This window comes from Ciconia boyciana, chromosome 2, assembly GCF_034638445.1.
Source record: "Ciconia boyciana chromosome 2, ASM3463844v1, whole genome shotgun sequence".
NCBI lineage: Eukaryota > Metazoa > Chordata > Aves > Ciconiiformes > Ciconiidae > Ciconia > Ciconia boyciana.
The window spans coordinates 103,196,647-103,213,832 of record NC_132935.1 but is presented as its reverse complement, the minus strand read 5'-3'; the positions used below and the strand labels follow the sequence as shown (position 1 = coordinate 103,213,832).

General features: G+C 40.6%; 1 long non-coding RNA gene across 1 annotated transcript; it reads left to right on the top strand.

Annotated features, from left to right (window-relative positions):
- The first annotated feature begins 3,544 nt into the window (after positions 1–3,544).
- Positions 3,545–15,745, top strand: LOC140648671 (uncharacterized). Its single transcript, XR_012041311.1, has 3 exons — positions 3,545–3,613; positions 4,898–4,963; positions 15,675–15,745. It is a non-coding gene; the product is annotated as an uncharacterized lncRNA (long non-coding RNA).
- Positions 15,746–17,186: the final 1,441 nt, after the last annotated feature.

The following is a 17,186-nucleotide window of genomic DNA, read 5'->3' as shown; positions in this document are numbered from 1 at the left end:
TAATTCTGCTGCATCTGTCTATAACATAAAGCTGGGTCTTGCACTGCTCCAGTGCAAACCTCACAGGCTGTGAGTTGTAGCCCAGAGTTACGAATCTGACAGAAAAGAGAATGAGCAAGGGCATCGTGGAAGCCAGGAGCAGGAAGGACTCGGGGGACCTCCCTCCTAAAGGTCTTCTGAGCAGCATCAAACAGAGCATTTTTTTTCCCTTCATTTTTAGTCGAATATTCTTGGGATGCTCAAAATTATATCATCACCTCTTGAAACATGTCAATAATACTTAACGTTTCTCAGTGCCCAATTTTAGCTGAAAGTTTTTACACTTTTTGCAGGAAATATGTGATGAAATTCTGTAACCGATGACATTCAGGAGAGTTGTTCTGCTCTATCTTTTTCAAATAGGCATGAATCCATGAAATCCTGCTTTTTAAAAGCCATAAAATTTGATTTATCTGATTCACCCTTTTAATTGCTGGTACAGGTGCTTTAAAAATACGGCTAAAATGAAGTCAAGATGACATTCTTATTCTGAGTAGGTGTGTCTTAACATCAGCAGCTATTTCTTTTCAGGTTATTTATTTATGCTGACAGGATCTCAGTGATGTTCTTTTGAACTTTTAAAGGCTTTCAGCTTTGAATCTTCCTGTCTGATTCTTGATTTAAGACACTTGCTGACAAATAGACTAAAGTGAATCGAAATCCAGATGAGTAAAATGAAGACATTTGGCAGCTCTAGGCCAGCCAGTCAGTGTGAGAAAGGGTGAAGTCTGTATGCTCAGGGTAACCCTCAGATAAGCAAAGGATCATGTTTCCTTTGTACATTACTGCCATCTGCTGCATTTTATCATCAGGCTTGTGGAGTGAGGTTTTTTCTTAATTATACACGGAAGAGCTCAGAAAGTAGAACAAGCCCCACAAAATCCGTCTCTCCGCACCAGTTTCAAAGCGCCCGATATTATTTTTAATTCAGTAACTAAACACACCTCTCTTTCGATAGTTGCTCAACTCAAACAATGTTTTCATAGCACAGAGAGTTTACAACTCAGTCATTTGCTTATATTTCCCATCATGCAAATTTGCTGCACTCCAAGAACTAGTTGTGCCATCTGAACTGCCAAAGAAATGTGGCAAGGGGACAGAGAGATTGCTTACTGGTGGTCGTGGTACAAAGTATATACTGTACATTAATCATCTTCTTTGCTTGGATTAGTTAAATAAATCATCCTAAGTTGGGTGGAAGAGTGATTTGAGAGATTTATATAAAAGCCAAAGGAACTATAATGTTGGCTGGTCCGATGGTAGTGGGTTAACAGATATTATTACTGTTAGTTAAACTAACCTTTCTATATTCCACCCTACTGCTAACCTTGACTGGTCTTTTTAATGCTTTTTAGGCACCTGCTTTTCCTAACAGGTTGGCAGCTGCTGACCTCATCTATTGGTCTGTAGTTAAAGTGACCCTGTATCTTCTCAGATAAACTCTTTGTGCTGGGACTGTTAGTTCTCACTACCTAGTGTAACTTTTACAGGAGATAGTTCAGTACGTGGTGCATTTGCCTCTGAAACAAAAGCAAATAATTTTTCTACATATGGTGTAAGGAGCACTGAATATCCTAATTTCTGGGGGGGTTTTGGCAGAAATAATAAAGCTATGATTCTAAGTACTTGGGCCATAATAGTCAACAAAGGAGACCACCTTAAAATTAGAGATGATAAATCTGGCTATGTGACCAAATTAAAATCCTAGTGATTAACCCTAGTTGTCTGATTCATACAATTTCCCTGGACATTTCAAAAGGTTCCTAGGTGATTGTACAGTGCTGCTATCTGCAGCTAAGCCACTGCCAGGTATCACAGTAGAAGCTCTGCACTCCAGTGGCAGGGGAAGCAAGACGTCTCTTATTGACAGGTCTGGACCTATGAAGCTGACTGCATGCTTCACCTGAGCACACAGATGAATCCCACTGGAGTCAATGCATGACACTGTTTTCTATAAGTGGGTAATATAGTATAACACCCCATAAAGACTTGGGTTTTTTACCATCCTCTGCCATTTGTTACAGGTAAATACTTTTTTTTCCCTAAAGCTTAGCTTTTTATTAAGATTAGTCAACAGCTTCCTGGTAAATTGTTACTTCACCAATGTTTTATGATCTCCTTTAAGTACAACTTTTATGTTTCACTGTTTTGAATACAAAAGGGTACTGATGATGGCTTTAGATAAAAGGCAACAGGAAAAAATAGTACTTACTTACACCCGGGTAAGATTTGGTGGTCAGTAAGTGTTACCTAAACCTGCAGAGAATAAAATAGAACCAGGGAAACAAAGCCCTTTACTTTTAAGAAGACAAGGAGAATTGGAAAGGAAATACTTCAGTAGAAAAATGCAAGTTACACCCAGATGGGAGATGGGGAAAGGTGGGGAAAGGTGTAGAGTGTAAAGAACTTGCAGAAGCATTGCTCTCTAATAAGACTTACTAGTGTTCAGGAAAGATATTTTGTAGGGGAGGCCACACCTGCACGATTGTTTTAAAGATGGATTTGTTAAGACCGCACACTGATTTCTCTATCTTTGCAAGGGTAACTAGAAAAAAGTACATGACAGTTGATTTAAAAAAAAAATTATTCCAGAAAATAAAAAATTCTTGTCATTGAAAGCTGAACAGTAATTTAAGCCTTAGTCTTGAAGTGAAGAGAATCCAGAAAGGAAAAATGTTCCTGCAGAAATCCAGGCTGAGCAATTTAACCATTATGTCAGACGTTTGTATGGTAATATTGTGAGTGTCTAAAAAATTCCCTTTCTTTTGATGCAATTCTCCCTGACATTGAGGGTAATGAAGGTATGGGTCTGTTATATGGGACAGACATTAGAGAGAGTGGAGACTGTAAGTGCTACCACTATTTGGTGAAAAAGGTGATGGGTTATGTTCACTGGGACAAGACCTAAGTATTAAGCCTCAGTGAAAATCAGAGCAGTGCATGTAAATTCCATCCACCAGGAGCAGTTAGCAAAAGTATTCTTGTCTAACAGAAATAATTGTAAATATGTGGCTTTCCCAATGTGTTCATGATGACAAATGGTCCACTTTTGTCATCTGCTGCCATGTGTTCTCTGGCTCTGTATCTCTGCTGCTGTGAAAAGGTCTGCTAGGGCAGGAGGATTGAAATGAAAATGGAGGGTTTATTTATATTTTCACCCTACAGGAGAGTTTCTAGTGTCTGCCCCAAAAGCCATGCTTTAGATTTGTTTATAACATTTATGTGATTTTGATCTAGGTTGTAAGGTAGATATAACTTTCTAGGATCAAACCGTCACAGCTGCTCTATATAATTTCTAAGACAAACAAAAATACAACAAAAAATGCTGGTCCTTTATTCATCTGGCTGCTTTTCTGGAAATCTCAGGACTCAGGTCTGCCCCTCTGGTCAAGTTTCAGTTGTATTGACAGTGGTGGTGAATTTACCGGTTGGACTTACAATTCATCCTCACTTGTACTCAGTAAGGTGAGTTAATTACTTCACCTAATTTTTTTTATCTTGCTAGACTTTTGGAGCAGCAAGTGAGGAAGACAGACCAAGGGCAAGCATCCTTACTGACACTCAGGTGTATCAGGTGAGTGGTCCATTGGCTAGTGTGACAGTCTGAGCAAGACTGAGCAAACCAAGAAGGGGATATCGTGCCTGGTATTATAAGACTTCAAAGTGCGGCCATGTCAAAATTAAAATCATACAAAAATCCAAACGATGTCTTCACAGTGACCTATTTGATTATTGCCCTATGAATGGCCTACAAAACACCAGTGCAGGCAGGATGACCCAGTGGAAGCCAAAAGGAATCATACATATACTGTTTGATGAAAAAAATGCATGTAACAAAATAGGAAACCTAAGCAATGTAGTGGATAACTCAGTGGAAGTGCCTACTCCATCGACAGCATGGAACTAAGCATGCAGATGAATCATTAGGACCTATAAAAATGAAAATGAACATGTTTCATGGCAAACTATAAATTAAGCCTGTTCCTCAAAAGGAACTTGGAATTCATCTATGGTGTCTGAATAAAAACAAAACAAAACAACACAGATAGGGAAAGTAAAATATTTGTGGAAAAGATGAGCCTGTTTAGAGAAAAGAGGAGATGAATAAATGGAGTTATGAGAGAGGGGTGTAAAATTATAGCACAGAGGAAGTCAGTTTGGGACCCTGCTTACACTTACTCACATTAAGGTAAGAGGTGAGTTTTAACAGTAATGAAAAGCCATCAAGATATTAAAACAAACTATATTTTACTTCAGGCATTAGTAAGTTGTGCAAATTCTTGCCATGATATATCAGGGGTACAATACTGATGTGGAATTTAAGTGGGTAATGATCTTGCACAGAGCATCATTTTTTATACAACAACAAAAAGCTAAGGAGGATTAGAAAAAATCCTTTTCTTGATTAGAGGTTCTTGCATGCTTCTGTATAAACTGGTCTCTTGTTTCTTGGCCTTGGTTATGAGTTATCATACCAGATAAATGTTCTCTGTAGACCTCTGAGAAAAACTTTGCTTGTTTCTCAAAATCTTTCATTCCTCAGACACATTTTTATTTTTCCAGTGATTTTTAGTTTGAGAATATCCTCTGTAGGGCATTACATTGTTCTCCAGAAGTCAGGATGATTCAGGGACCACTATGTAAAATTAGAGAAAACTCCCAACTCAGCAGGAAAAACTGTCAGTAAAATGGGCTGAGTATATTTATTTAATTAATCCGGCTGTCCTCACAGTAGTTGAGTATCAGGTAGCGTTTGCTAGGTAGGGGGGGAAAATGGAATAGAAACACATAATGGAAAATTCTTCACAGTTAGTAGTGTGAAACATATGCCATATCTTGAAATGTTTTTTTCTTGCAGTACCGGTGCAAGACAGCAGAGATCACAATTCTGAAACACTGGGAAAAGTAATTCTTTCCAACTGAGGTACAGTTCACAAACTACATCTCACCACATACATATCGCATTAAGGAGGATACTGGGGCTGTTTCCTATAGCAAGCTTTGTCCCTACTAGAAAGTTTAAGTATTCTAACCAGCATCAAAGATTGATGTAAAAAAGCCATGAGCCCATGCTATAAACATGTAGGATGGTTTATGCCTGTTACTGAACTAAATTACATGAATATAAGCAAAGCAGTCTTAATGGCTCTACATTAGATGTTCTCACCAGTTTCTATATGAACTTTAAACTAACAGGTAAATAGCGGAGATAGGAAAACGTTACTATCGTACCTGATAATCCAGAAGCTATGTTTCCAGGTATTCACTCAGCTTGAGCAAAAGTAATCAAATATATTGTCACAGGCAAGAATCCAACACTTTTACTGAAAAGAAATGCTATTGTTGAGGAGAGGAGAAGACCAGCACAAACGCATGGGAATTTTGTACTGAAACCTGCCTAAATGCTGTGGTTTGAACCCAGACTCAGAAGGAACTTCAATTTTTCGTCCCAGTTTTAATGTAATTGATCTTAAAAAAGGTTTACAATACAAGGAGAGAAAGTCTAGAAGGAAAACCTTCAGAATGAGAATCTCTGCCTTGAACTTGGATAACAGCCTACATTAAATGTAAACTGAATCCAAATGTGGCCCCCTTAGCTCATTCCTGACTGTTGTAGCAACATAAACATTACTTGTGCTTGAATATATGCAGTAATGTGTGTGTATGTGCTTGCCCAGTGCTATTCAATGCCTTATTAAAGTACATTCTCAAGGATCACATAACTTTACTTCACCTCTCTCGGAGGACCTTCAAGTGAAGTTAAAATTCCTCATTAGCCTTGACTGACACCTTAGAATAAAAACTGAAAAATGAAGCTGTTAGTTTAAGGGCAACATACTGATTATTATTTTCCCCTGATACAAAAAACATGAGTATCTTTCCAAACTTCAAATCCTTCCTTCCTAGTGCACTGCAGTCTTTCAAAAAAACCTGCTTTCATACTCCATAGTGCATTTTTGAAGTGTAGAAAGTAGCTGTTATTTAGGTTTCTAGCATACCAAATGTTTTATTTTGGATTAAATCAACATTAAACCTAGGCTGCAGGGGAGAAGAGAGGGAAGGGGAAATAAGAGTTAATTTTGTTTTGTTTGCTTTAAAGCCACTCAGCAAATCATTGAGACCCACTTTTGCAGAGGCATTTAGGCATACGGAAGTTAGGAGGCACTCCACATCTGCTTGAGAAGGACTGAATTATCCTGATTTTCTTGTGTCTCTAAGCCTTGGCCTTTTCTAACACTATCGTTTTGGGGAGGGTTACTGAGAAAAGGGCAAGAGGAGGACTGGTTTCCACTTGTAGCACAAATATGCAGTGTGCCAAAGCCTTTGCAGGAAAACATCTGTAACAGAGTCTAGACAACCAGCATAGATGAAACACTATATGGCCTTGATTTAGCATTAAGCTCATGCACAATATTTTCAACATCAAAAGAAATAACTGCATGCTTACAGTACTGCCAATATTTAAATATTTTGCTAGACCAGGACTTCAGTTGACACTATTACTAAATGACATTTAACTAAGCAGCGCTTTGCTGTAAACCATTTAACTGCTTTCATAAGGTATAGTAAAAGGTTGTAACCTTAATAAAAACATGTAGTGTAAATAAAATCTTACACAAAGAGGCATCCTTTTTTTTTTTTTTTTTTGCTTGAAGGCCAGCTAAGTGCTAAGTACTGATAGTGAAGATTATTTGAAACACTAAGTTAAAACCATGATGTGCTAAGCACTTCTCAGGGGCAGCCCTAAATCTTTATTAGTTGGAACAGAGATATTTTGGAACATGACTGTATTGGCATCTATGGCCATAATTTATATTTTTATATTTAAATCCCTATTCTCACCATGACAAAGTCTTATTCCTTGATCAGGCCTACCAAAAGCAATTCAACACAGATGTTCCAAATGACAAATGCAATTGATATACCAGTTTATACAGGGCATAACATTACTACTGTATTAAGATTTCAGCATCCATGGGTTCCTGAATAAGACAACGTGTCATCATAAATTAGGAAATTGCAGTATCAATTCAGCTTTGGAAGAACAAGTCAGATTAGAAAAATGAAGTACAGAGACTGGCAAAAGACTTATTGGTAGGCAATTTAAACTGAAATAAAAATTTCTGAGTGGAGATGGTCAGGGCTGTCAGAACAAAATAAACGGCAAGATAATTTTCTTGTTTGAAATTGATAGAAATCAATTTTCAGGTTACTTTTCTTAAAGTTGTCTGAACAGGAGCAAATAAAGTTAGCTTTAGTCTCTGAACAGATTATTTTCAAGTAAGCTAATAACCATGAACATTACAAGTCTTTAAATATTTTGGTCATGTCTTGCCTTTAGAGGTGGGAAAGCTTGTTGCTCTGAATTAATAACCTTAATAAATTGTAACATTTAGCTGATTCAGCATACTGAATCGTGCTGTACCTCAAAACCAGAAAGTGAGAAGTTAGAAAAACACTTTCCCCATGTCTGGAAATGCTCAAAAGATGGTATTTCTGTTCAAATTTCCAATTACATAAATGCCAGTTTATAGGCTTTCCCTTAGGTGAAACAACAAAGACCCTCTGCCCAACTACATCATGTCCCTGTCTGATCACTCCTTCAATCTCTGAAATATACTGCTATTTATTACTGCATTTATAGACAAAAACCAAAAAGCAGAGCGGTTGTTCTGCTGCTACACATGGTTTGTGATAATTCTGAAGTATTATGGACTTATTAAAACTCCTGGGAGGAAAGCAGAAGCAGTATATGCTAGTGAGAAATTTAGTTAGACTCATGACATCACTTTGTCTTCAGTGGACACTGGCAAGTCTGTAATGAATTAGAGAGCTTGCTGGCATGCTACAGAGAACAAGAAGAAGTTATTTCAAAGACAATTAATGCCATACTGTCATATTTAGTTGGTTGATTTTGACCAGGAAGCTCAGCCATCAGTGCGAAATTTGCATCACCAAACACTGTTTTTTTACTACTGCTTCTTGGCCACAGTTGTGATGCTTTTTAAAACTGTATGAGTCCAGGGCCATTCAGGAAAACATTATAAAAAATAAACCATGTATTGCTCTTAGGAAATATAAGGTAAAGGAGAAAAGAGATGTCTTTGGGACCTTATCTCCACCCACTGCAACTCTATTGCCAGATTAGATCACTTGGAAGGGTCGTTTGTTGGCTCCAGACTCATATTTTCTTTAGATAGATTAAGGCTGTATGGAAATAAAGGAAGTTTTACTTCTCAGTGCTTCGAATGAGTATACTGATGAACAAAATTCCTCTCTGAGATATGAGCTATACTATTGTTTGCTAAGATCAGCAATATTGATAAAATATTTCTTCTCAAGGAGAAGTTATTTTTCTTGAGGAGAATGCTTTGACTAACATAAGTTAATTTTCACTTCCTACACAATGGAAGGAGACACCTCTTATTCTTTACCTTGGCAGATGTAAAGATGATGCGAACATGCTCATTGAATCGTGTGTTGTCTTGCATTCCTCAAGCACTCTTGGGAATGTGGTTTATAGTACATGTTGAAGTGTCAAGTGAGGTCATTTGTTGCTTTTAGTGAATACCTATACCCGCATCACCAGCATTGGATGTTGAAATGCTGTGTAGCACACTATATTTGAAGCACACTGTAGAATCTTTGCCACCTTTATCTGTCTGCCAAAATTGAGAAGTAACTATATGTAAGTAATAATAAAGGTTTCTGTAGCAACATTAACTCTCCCACTTAACATGTCAAATATTTTGATTGTAGGTTAAGTGTCTAAAGACACAGCTAAACACACAGATAGTAGATAATGAGAGAGAAGAAGTCAGCATTAAAATTAACAGGGCTAGTCAGAAGAGCAGTGGTTTGCAACCAAAAAAAACCCCACAAGCTGTATAAAGAAATCCTCTGGACCTCTTATAAAAACCTGTCCTATTACATTCGAAGTGGATCTCCACTGTAGATGGGGTCCTCTGGAACAGATAGCAAGGCTCCAGCCTGCATTATTACATGTACATTGAAAAAGCTGGTATAGAAGATGACATATATCCTCTACTTTAGCTCTGAACGCCAGTTCACGCTGCAGGGTATGTAATTAGGGTGCTAAAATAATACTGAATTTGAGGCCTGTGGAGATGTGGCTGGAACAAGGCCGAAGATGAAGCCAGGAGTAATGAGCATGGGACCAGTCTTGATGTATTCCTGTGGGCTGGCCCAAGGTTCCCATTGTGAGCCAGGATTTACAAATATTTTGGGTCTCTGCCATGATAAGGGATTATTCTTTCAGGTCTAATCCTAGCATCCCTTGAAAATCTCTGCAACAGGTAAAAGAAGTATCTGTGGAGGTAAGTAGGGCCCTGTTGTGAGACAATCCACATGAAAATAGGGGTATGAAAACTCAAGGAAGATATAGAATCCCTTTTAAGGGTGAAAACAAAGATGACTTCCAATGCATATTCACTTGCTAGCATCTCTAAAATGGAATGAGAAGGCCAGTGAAGGAGCCTGCCATAGCAATGGCACAAAAGCACTGACAGACAGCTAAGAATGGCTTCATTTTGCAGCCTTTTGAAGGAAATAAATTACACAGCAAAACAGATTTTGAAGCAGTAGCAAGTGAAATGGGTTCCAACTGTGATATAGTCCAAAAATATGTTGTTAGATTAGGAAATAATCTGAAAAGCTTGAATACAATATTACTGATATAAAACATGTGCGAGTGAAGTGTGTCGCGTAAACAAATCCCTAACCAAACTTATTACAGCATTATCAAGTTATTTGACAAAGAAGAGAGGCAGCAAATAATCTTAGGGATCATTCCAAATTCTGTGTGCATCCCTTGCATTGCATTTTAACTGATTTTATACAGTGACATGCTCTTTTTTTTCCTGCCTCCCTTTCTGCTCAGTAGGTTTATGTAGCCAAAAGAACTCTGCAGGAGAAAAAAAAAAAATCACTTATAATTTCCTGATAAATCAGGAAAAGTAAAAACATCCTCAAGTTGATGAGGAAGACCAATGACAAGATCTGGCTGTTGTTGCTGGCTGGACACTACTTTCCCATGAAAGTGACACTGCTTCAGCACCCCTACTTTCATACTAAGCTTTCTCCAACCCAAGTTGAACCTGCTGGGTCTCAAGCCCAATGGACTGATGTGCCTTCAGAAAGAACAATTTGGATGAAGCTATGACTCTTCACTTCCTGGTTTATCTGGTTTCAGAATATAAAAGCTCCAGTGCTTAATGGGTATTGGAATGAAAGCGCAGCACTATTCTGAAGAAATTCATCCACTAATTGTGGTGCCATCACGATACCAATATTCCTCTACAATAAAACTGAAACATTTTCTTTTGGTTCCAAACTAGTATTATAAATACAGAGGCCAAATTTGGCCAAATAGGCCAAATTTTGAAATTCAGACATTATTCCAAATTTTAGAAAATAATTCCCTTTTCTATTCTGGCAGCCTGCTTGGTTTGAGAGCAAGGAATGTCTGTATTTTCACTTTTTATAGGCCAAAGAAGCCTGATAGATCATAGATGTCAAGCTGAATTGAGCCTCTGGAATATTTTAAGCCAATCTCTCTGAAATCAGTAGGAGTCATATTTGCTTTCTTTAGGATTATTTAACCTACTCCTCAGATGAGACAGTGAGCTACTGCACACACAGCAATTTAAAGACAATCTAAAATCAGGCTCCTGAAGATTTTGCAGGGCGATTCCATCCTTCCCTTGTTTCTTCACTGCCCCTGTGCAATTGCACAGTGAACTCACTGGGCTGAAAAGGTAACATTTGAAGAGTTATTTGCCACTGTGTCACTTTCCTGTATTAGCTGTGTTTATGCAAGGGAGAGGGTGGGACTGTGCAACCAGGGCATCAGGGAGAAAAGGTGTGACCTCAGGAGCTGAAACTTAGGTCAGCAGAAGAGGCTGTACAACTGCTCGCAAGGTCTCTTTTGCTAGGCAACCAGAAAGGGGACAGTGAGAAGAACTGCAATACAACAAAACAGCAGTGAGTGATATGCTGGGTTTGGAGGGTAGAAGAACTTCTGCCCCAGTGCTGTGGTTCATTGCCCTCGCAGTCGTGCTCTTTGAGGAGCTGCACTGTGAACTGTATGGCTGAGCTGATTTGCACTAACCAGGGCCCTCCACATATTACATGGGGTTTTTGTTTTTCAAAACTGAGGCCACTGTCTCCCAGGGGTGTGGGGTTTTGCTGTAGAAGCAGTTATCCCAGCACTGCTGAGGGGCAGGTGGATGTGGAAGTGGCTGGGGACAGGAAGGAGATTCTCCTTCAGCCAATTTAATCTGCAAGCAGAGCACTTCACTGAAACTCTACCTTTTGGATGCGTTTTTTCCTTGATGCACTTTGGCTCTAACATCGTCTAGAAAAGAAAAAAAGGAAAAAAAGACATTATTGAAGCATTTGTTTTATTCCTGGACTAAAAGTTCTGTTTTGCAAGAATAGTTTCTTAGTAGCTGTTGAGATCCAGATCCCATCTATGCCCATTTGCTACTGGCCTCTCCATGTCTTCATCTGCAGCACTGATGTGCAGCGTAGAAGGGAACTGCCAACAGTGAGAGGCTTCAGCAGCCCCTCTCGAAGAGAGAAAGGTATATGTGGTGTTATAAGCTACAGAGACATAACTGAAAGAATATATTTGTGTAGACATGTGCATGAACCTGCCCGTCTGTCTCTGGAGGGCTGCAGATGGAGAAGTGCGGGTGCAGAGTGTGGTACTCAACACGTGTGTAAATCCTGCATGCTTCACTTGTTAAATATTATCTGAAAAGATTTTTTTTCTCCTATCAGAGATCATCTGTAATGCCTGCTTTGCTACTTGAAAAAGAACGAGACAACAGCACTCTTCTTCAGCAATTTTAAATTTATGGCTCGAGGCTGCTTATTTGCATATCACTTACCCATCATGCAACAGTGTCCGTTGTTGTTTAAAGAAAAAGGTCCACACGAAATAGATTACACATTGGGTTTTAAGAGAGCTGTAGCTGCGTTATTTTTAAAAGAGAAAGCGGCAAGAATTTTATTTTGCAAAACTAGAGTCCTAGCAGGGTCATCATAACTGTAATAGTGTACCATTTTCAGAGATATAAATAGCCTCCCTACAGATGTGCATTTTCGGCTGGTCCGATGGCAGTGGCATTTATAATTAATTGATCACAGTCAGTTACAGATTTCTTTGTTCTTTCTCCACTCCCACTGCTGCACTTGACTAGTCTTTTGCTGCTGAAGTTCCACATATTTTTTAATATAATTTGCAATCAAACATTATGGAAATAACGTTTGTATAGAGCACCAAGGGGCAGGACAAAGCAGCAATGCAGCTGCTCGGGTTCAGGAATATTTCCAATACTACACGTGTAATTCAACCTTCCTCATTCTGCTTCCGCTTTTCAAGTGCTTTAGTGACTTTAACATTTTCCTGTTCCCTTTAATTTGTAAGCTGACAGTCTTTTTTGTTAGCCTCTGATTTTCTGGAATAGATGAGCATTGAGTCAAGAATATATTTTTCAGTCTTAATCCCTGATGGAATATGCTTTCTTCCCCAGTCTCTTTGAGAAGCCGGTGCCTGCTAGTTACTTGATTTTTACCATTGTTAGCAACACAGGCACTGTGCTTCAAAGGCATTTGTGCAATGGCAGTTGAAAGTGTTACTCGCTGCTGGGAGCAGAGGAGGAAAGAGGAGTCACTTACCTGAGATTCTGCTTTAATTATATGGGTTTCCTTTCTAATACATCATACTTACAACTTCGAGCATGCTTTTCACAGATTAATGAAATGGAATAGTCAAAAGGATAAATAGCAAAAATTAAGTGATGACTGCCTAAACCTTTCACATACAAGACAAGAATTTCTGCTCTACGTGCTTTAAGCAAATGTGCCATTTGATTATCAGAGAATACAGTGACTGAGCAAGATGGAGGCCCTCATTTTATGCAGAAAGGTATTTAATTTTTGGTCATCATGAGCCTCAAATATTTATTTGATGATCGCTTCCCACAGGTGGCGGCTCGAAGCTCACAGCCTCAAGCCATCTCAGCCCCCTCTTTCTAGACTGGGGGTTATGCGTTGGGGGTTTTTTTTAAGTCAGCTGTGAGATGTTAATTGTGCTGAGAGGAATATATCCTCAGCCACTACAGATTAATTTTCCCAGCATTTCTCATCTATTTGAAATCTGCATTTATTGTTCAACTATTGAAGCCTGCTGGCTAAAATGCTATTGTTCCTGTTTACCTTTCTTTCCATTACACTTTGGTCTTTTTCCCACTGCCTTCCTTTCAGCTATGTCTACCTTATAAACGCCTTACAGCCCCACAAATACATAGCATACAAACAAAAGGTTCCTTTTGTGGACTAAGCTGCAGAGGCAAAGTTGCACTATATACTCCTATCACCATCTCCACAACCTCCCTCTCACTGTGTCCACAGGCCAAACGTGCAAAGGCGGTGAGAGCTCACTTGTCCTCACACAGTGCAACTGCACCATGAGCTCTGCAGGCAGACCTCTGGAAATCAAGAATCACATAACTCTCCATAAACCCAAATGACATGAATATACCAGTAGAAACCTGCATGCTGTCATAGATTTAAATCCAATATATATAGTTTTTTCCTCCTTCAAGATTTTCTTTACCAGTTCCCAATTCCCCCCCTACAGGTATTTCACTACTACTATCCCTTCTCAAAGGGTGTGGAAGCTTTTTCTTAATGAGGGCCAAAGATAGCCTTCCAGTAACTCTCCTTTGCCACATATTAATATTTAATTTAGCAGTGTTAATCAACATTATGATAATTGTGCTCCCTTTCCCAGCCTGGCAGTGGGTGTGGTGACTGCAAACACTCAGCTCTGTCTCCATCACAGGGCCCTGAAAACTTCCCCACCTGCGAGCCCTCCCCCACCTAGCACAGGGACATGGCCTTTCAAAATCCCCAGGGGATTTTGAAATCCCAAAGCCTCAGGGATAACGCTGAGACCGTGGTGTCAATTATCAGAGTTAATATGCGAGGCATACCTCTGCCGAGCTGCTGACCAGGCACCTGCTGCCCATCCAGCCATGCCCGTCGGGATCTCAGCGGAGAGGCTGCCTGTTCGCTCAATGCTGCGATATCCACCTTTGCATAACAGGCGTCCTGTCAGGCGTTTGGCCAAGTGGGCAAAAATTACGAAGCCGGTTCCAAACTCAACATTGCGCCTTTTCTGGGGGGAGAAGGGGTTGCAAACACCGTGGGGAAACCCTCCAGTCACCCTCAAGCCAGGCCCCCCGCTGCTTCAGCCTGACCAGCCAATGCTGCAGGCAGCCATGTCTCAATGGGCCAGCCCCACGTGCGGTGCTGCAAGGGGTCGGGTGGCAGCTGGGAGCCAACAGCAAGTGGGGCGCCTCTGTGAGGGACAGGAAGCGTCCCCCTCTGTTTTGATCTTGGCTTTTTTTCGCCATCATGCCTCCCCGCTTGTGCCAACAGCCCACCCGTCCCACCTACGGCCCCCAGTTGCTCTTCGGCAGCCAGGCCTTGCCACCATTTTCTCTTCCCTGCCTTATCCCAGCTTTCAGCCGCCTCTTCGGACCTGGCTGGGGCCTGCCCCATCCCGGGGTGCCTCCTGCCTCCCCACAGGCCTCGGGGCAGCGCACCACCCGAGGGCCTCCCCGTGGGGCCTCTCCCCTCGGTGCGTGGGGCTGGCAGGGCTGTGCTTCGGCTTCGGCCTAGCGTCAGTGCTGCCACGTCTGTGGTGAGAGAGGCCGTCCCACTGTTCTGCAAAGCGCTGTGTAAAATCTGTGTTACCATAGAGTTATTTAATAAAACCTAGGCAGTATCCAGTGTGTAAGGAAAGACACCTGCATTATTCATCACTGCATTCAGAGGAATTAATTTTTTTTTTTATTATTTTACAGTATATGATTCTAGTCTGCCCTGCTTTCCCAGGGAGTTTTCTCTTCCTTTTCCCGCTTTGGAAACCCAATCTTGATTCTGTTCTCTAACTGTTTCTCCCTTCCACTTGCTGCATCCTCTAGCCAAACACACTCGTTTTTAAAGAAAGCAGTCGCATGCAGGGTCAATCTCCTCTATCATTTCAGCAGCATGCCGTACATCCCTGCCATCCCTCCCAACATGCCACTCCTGTAGGACAGAGTCATCCCAATGCACCCGCGCCGGCTGCCGTGGTTGAATAGGGCTCTCTAGGCATAAATAGCGTATCGGTTATTTTATTTTTGTCATTGCTGGTAGTTCTCTTCCTTGCATCCATTTTACTTGCTGATACACTCAGCTTCACAGGGATTTGGCTATGAAGGCAATATACGGTCTTGTTCCTTAAGACTCACTGCTATGCGAGTGCAAGTTTCTAATGTCTTTTCCTATTGGGTGCAAGCAGCTTAAAAACCATCCCTCTGATGTCCATTCTCTGTCTTTTGCCTCTTCCAGTTGTGGAGGCCTTTTTTTAAACTCAGACACATTGAGGGGTGAAAGTTAAAAATTCTGCTAAACCCTGTTAGCACAGCACCCGTCCTCACTGTGACTCAGTTCAGCAAACCTCTGAAGGTACAACCATGTCAACATTGTTTTAAAAAGTCTCAACAGCCCGCCTTCCTTTCAAACACAAGCAATGACTAAGTTTCATCCCCATCTAGGAGGCCCGGACAAATCCTGGGGTAGTATGTATGCCCTAAATGTAGAGTTCACCCCGTTGTTTCCCAAAAATGTCCTGGACGTCACAAATTTTGAGCGGAAGAAGAGGCAATCGCTGTAAACAGAAAAGGCTGCATGTATGCTGTTACAAGAAATGTAGGAAAAGGTCAGCCTCAAACCATTTCCTTCAAAAAACAGGCTGTTGTGAATTGAGGGGGGATTTCAAATTTAAACTTTTAATTTTAAAACATTAGGACTTTCTGACTTTAAGTATTTGGGAGTCCACTAAGAATGTAGCAGCCAGCTCTGCTGATTACATCTCATGGCTGGCTTCGCAGTCACTAGATCAGTAGATAAATTCCTACTAAATATGACTGTCAGCTCAATGTATATTTTGGACAGCAAGTCTTCACACTGTACCTTATGTTTGGAGGTAGAATGTCACAAAGTGTCATATTTGTGTGATGATTATTTTTCTAGAAAATTCGTTCTCTTCATACCATTTTGAACCTGTGAAAATTGTATCCAGCTGCTAGGTTTCAAATGAAATTTTATAGACTGATTTTATTAATTGCTCAGAGTATTATTAGGATATTAATTACTAGAATATTGTAAAGCAAAAGCTAGTGAACTTTTTATTATTATGTGATATAAACTGCAGCAGCTGAGGCTCACACAAATGAATGCGATGATACAAAGGTCAGTGACAGTGAAAGGTATTGGCACACACAATCACGTGCTCTTAGTTTGATCACCCAAGTGGAAATTTCATTAGGAATTTTTAATCACTTCTCCCAGACTCCTGGGTCTTTTTAGGATCAGAGTAGCTTATTTACAGAGCCACTGATTTTCTCCATCTCAGACCCACGGAGTTCAGCAGACCAAGAAAAAAAGGGTAAAGTAACTTAATTGAGACCACTGAAATTTCCACCAGAGAGACAAAATCCAGTCATCGGCCGTTAGTCCCAGTCCTGGAGGCAGATGCCAGAGACCTCCTTCCCCCTGGAGAGAAGGCAATACCATCCCTCCTGCAGTGCCACGGAGTCACACCACACTGTGGCAGAGCCCACTCTGCCTACCTGGACAGTAACTCACAGGGGGAAGCCCTTGCGTAGCGGTGGGTGCCTTCCTCAGACTTACAGCTGATGCTTTCAGTGCATCCCTGCCCCTCTACGCAGGTGCAGTGCCTGCTCCACCAGGCACAACGCCTTTACCTTCTGCAGGACAGTCTGTCTTTGTGCCACAGAAACATTGCTATTCTTCTGCCAGAGGGTTATCTACACCTGCACAGGAGGGAAAAGGATTGTCTCCAAAATAAGCTACTAGAGGAAAACTGTTGCCTTTCTAGCCTCCACATCAGTCTTCAGACACTATTAATCACAATCGGTTTGGCCACAACACCTACACCATAAACCTGTAAGAGCCAAACGTGGTAAACAAAAATACGTAAAAATAATAATCCTCATGATATGACCAAGTTTATTGTGAAATTTACTCAATTTCTTTTAGCTGAG